The following is a 4,221-nucleotide window of genomic DNA, read 5'->3' on the forward strand; positions in this document are numbered from 1 at the left end:
TAAATTCTCATATTTATGTCACATTCTTTGATTGTGAGGTGAAGCTGGTTTTTCATGTAATCAAGTGTCATTCGTACAAGTTTCGTACATGTTCGTACATGAATGACTTGCGCCCTCCACCCCCTCCCCCCTTCACGAGACTGTTCACCTAAGGATCCTTTCAATTTCCGTTTTTTAATAAAGGAAAAGTGAATGGTGGGGGGGGGGGGGGGGTGGAAGGTGATTCACAAGTTAACACTTAGTATCAACAGACCAAAGAACCTGTCAAACAACTTAAACTCTTCGAAGAGAAATATCAATTTTGTTGGATGAAAAGCCCCGTCCAGGTTACTTCACGTCTTCTTTCAGAGCTTTTCAATGCAAATGTCATTTTTTAATTGACATTTTCACTTATCATTTCCCCTCTGCTGGAAATAGTCTCCATAACAACTGACTCGTTTCGGCTGTACTCAAATTGTGCACGTAAATAAGAGGTTACGTGTCTGAATATCAAACGAATTCTTGTTATGTCGATCAGTAGTCCATGAGGTGCCGACTTAGAGCGAAAATTATTGCTAAATATAATGTATTTTTTCCTGGATGAGCGGAATTAGCGCGAACATCGCCGATGAGCGGTAATGTGGGAGCGAGTGATGTAGCACTGAGTTAAGGATACAAATTTTAATTTTTATCTTAAAAGATACACATTTTAATTTGTATTTTTCGCAATGTCAGCAGTTTAACTTGAGGACTTCGGGAAGTGACAATTCCAAAAGAGCATAAAGTAGGACCTTTTTTATATCAGAAATTGATGCTTGAATATTACAACTGATAACTTTTTATCGTCACATTGGCGTTGTTCCATTTATTTTTCTAACTTTGTCTAAGATTTTTCACCGCCAATAGGGATTAAAATATTCAGAAGAGTACTGCAATTCGCTGGCGCCGGTTTTTCTTTTGACCTCATATCAACCAGGTGGATGACAGAAATTAAACAAAGAGACCACAGCACGAGCAAGACTTGATGGAGCATGCATGGGTAAAAAACGTGACATTTGAACTTTGACGAACAATTCGCTCACGAATTTATGAAAGCCTCTTAACACTGTTCCGAAAATAATTATCAAAAATCATTATAAACTGTATGAACAGCCAGTTTTTAAACCTGTTTTCTGTAGTAAAAACCAAACATGATTGGGCCGGAAAAAAATGAAATAGATTTTAAGAGAGGATGTCAGCATCCATCGAACAAATTTGAAATATTGTGGCAAGTGGCCCAAACTTCGTTTTCTCTCCCATTTTCATATTTTGTAGCCCAATATGTTCCCCGAGTTGTGGGACCTCATGTAACGAATGTACTAGACCTACGGTATTTCTGTGAACATAATCCGTTGTTTTATTATCTAAACTTAATCCCCTGTTGCTATTGAAGCTGGCAAAGAAATATTTATTTTTTTGGTGAATATTTTTGTCCGACATACTTTTCCTATGTCGAAAAGTAGCATCAAAACAAAGACAGTTTTAACAATGACCGATCTGATAGAATCTACTGAGCTTCAAGCTTTTAAAAGACCAAAGGATGGTTATAAAGTTACTGTAAAAATTTCCTTGTGTATTTGTGTTGTTCTATCTTGAGACGAACTCAAAGTCCGGCAAAATTTACTTGATAGCGACTATGGGATGTACATGGTGCGCCTACTTGTCGCCACCGTTAATTAGCATAAATCAAAAAATGTAAAAAAGTCTAACATAACACTCTTACCTTGTTTATTTATGATTTTATTAGCCGTTTCGATTATTATATTACGCCTGGGTATTACTTTTTGACAGGAGCACAGGTTTTGCGTTGTGTTTTCCCTCTCTCATTTATATCATAAGCTAGTCACGCAATAATTGATACCGACGCAAGTGAATATTTACCATGTTTAAAGATTTTTGTTTACGTTGAATTGAAAATATATATTAAAATATGTACTTTCTTCACTAATCGTTGTTTCAGCGGCAGCGAAGCAGTTAAAAGTGGGTTGTTGCTTCAACGATACTGAAATTTTTAGTATTCAGACAGGCGAGCAAAGCGTGATGCTCTGGGAATAAAGACTTTTAGGGGCCTTTTACATGATATCCGAATGAGTTTTGTTCAAGAACGAGTTCATACCGGTTGCCACATAATATCCAGCGTAAAATTCATTCGAAACGAGTCATTTCTGAGTGAGTTTATTGGGGTTTTCATTACAGAACGAAACACTCATTCCGGACGACCTTTTCTACCTGTACAATGTAAACGCGGCACGGCTCTCATATTTGTATGAATCCTCTGTAGGAGCGAGGGAAGCATTGAAAAAGACAGAAAAGGACATAAACACTTGTTTTTACAGGCTAATTGTTGTTACTCCCACACGGATAAGACTTAAGTACCTTTTATAATTTTAGAGCGGTCGTTTTTGAAATTCTAGGCGCGCATCCCCGCCCTGTTATGTTAAGGGTCCCCCGGGGATGCCGATACGTGCAGCACACTTGATATTTAGCAAGGACAAATTCCGATGTGATTTTTGGCGAAGAGAAACAAGTTTTGTCAGTGTCTAGTTGCTAGTGCGGAAGGGCCTTTACCACCGTGTACATAATCACGCGTCCCCCTAGACGGCGGAAAGCCAACAAAGTGTTCAGACATTAGTTCAGAAAATCCGCCTCTGTCTGAATTTTTGGTAGCCTATTGACCAATTCCCAATCGAAACTTAAGTCTGATGTCACGCGTAATTTTGCTCACGGTGGTAAATAGCCTACTTACTGCAGCCAGATTGTACGAAATTTCCAGACATCTTGAGTACTATCTGTGATACACGCTTGCCAATTCCCCTATCAGCTTTTGGGATCGACTTAACCCTACCTTTACCATGGCCGAACATTTCTTTTGGCAGCCTACATCTGCTATTGGAACCACGATTCCACCCAACACCGAGATTTGATCTGTGAGAAGGGCAATTTGTAAAATCATCAATATCTTTTGGCGTCTCGAAGATGCCGGCACGCGACAAAACAAGATCAACTTCATTTTCTGGATCTGAAAACTTGCAACTCCGCAAGTGACTTGAAATGTCTTTTTAACAATCACGCAAGGGAACGACTTGGTCTTCTCGATAACTAAACCCACAAGTTCCACCAGCGAACGATTTAACTAAACAGAAAATCTCCATGTCAGCATGTAAGATGAGATGCTTATAAAACAGATCAATTAGCAAAATCAGTATGTAGCTTGTCAATCAAATTGACTCTTGTAACCATACTTTGACTTAAGCTGGCAAAGGAATCATTGATGGATCTAGACATTTTAGTTTTCTGAATGCAGTAATTCCTGAAAGGTTTTCTGTAACTCCTAGAAACAATTCTAGGGAGCTTTTAGTCAATCCACCAGCAAAGAATGTTCTCAATATATTTCTAACTATTATTAAGCAGAATCATTCTTTCCAACTACGTGAAAATTACAGCGCTTTACTCCACTTTAAGTGACGGAGAGCACGAGAGCCTCCTGAAAAGACATTCCATATGTTAGCAGAAAAACAAAAATATAACAAGTAAGTAAGCTTTTGCGTTAACTTGAATGTGCCATCGCCTACAGTCAGTGTCATTCGCAGCAACATTTAGAAGGTGAACGAGCAAAAAAATTAAAGAAGCCGGGTCACACTGACTGTATCATTATTGAAAATCAATTTTGGTTTTGAGCTGATCGAGAAAAAAAGATTGACTGTATACCTTTACATTGTTAAATGTGTATTCATTGACATAAAATGCACAAGAATATGAAGAACTGACTTCACAACTGTTTCTCTACAAAATTATTACTTAGTCTTCATTACCCATATGTTATTATTTGACCAATTATCACTAACTTCCCACCATGCCCGCTATTTAAAGTCTAAACAGTCTTAGCATTTGTATCTTCTTTATTCTATAGGCCAAAGTAATTTTTAGCCAACATTGTCCTCACCCCGGAGATTACAAACTATTATCTTGCTTCACCTTAATATTGTATGCTTTTAACGCGTAAGAATCTGATTGAATAAAGAGTTGGGAGAATTTGTTGTTCACTGTTTTCTATCACCTAAATATTCATGCATCATACAACTGAGAACGTACGAGCCATGCTTTATTCTCCCCATCCCTTCCCCCCGTCCCTTCCCCCCTTCCCCCCTTCCCCCTCCCCTACCCCATCCCTCTCCCCGGGGGAGAAGGTAAGTTCACTAAAAA

The sequence above is a fragment of the Pocillopora damicornis genome, chromosome 10 (assembly GCF_964200805.1).
Source record: "Pocillopora damicornis chromosome 10, jaPocDami1.2, whole genome shotgun sequence".
Lineage (NCBI taxonomy): Eukaryota > Metazoa > Cnidaria > Anthozoa > Scleractinia > Pocilloporidae > Pocillopora > Pocillopora damicornis.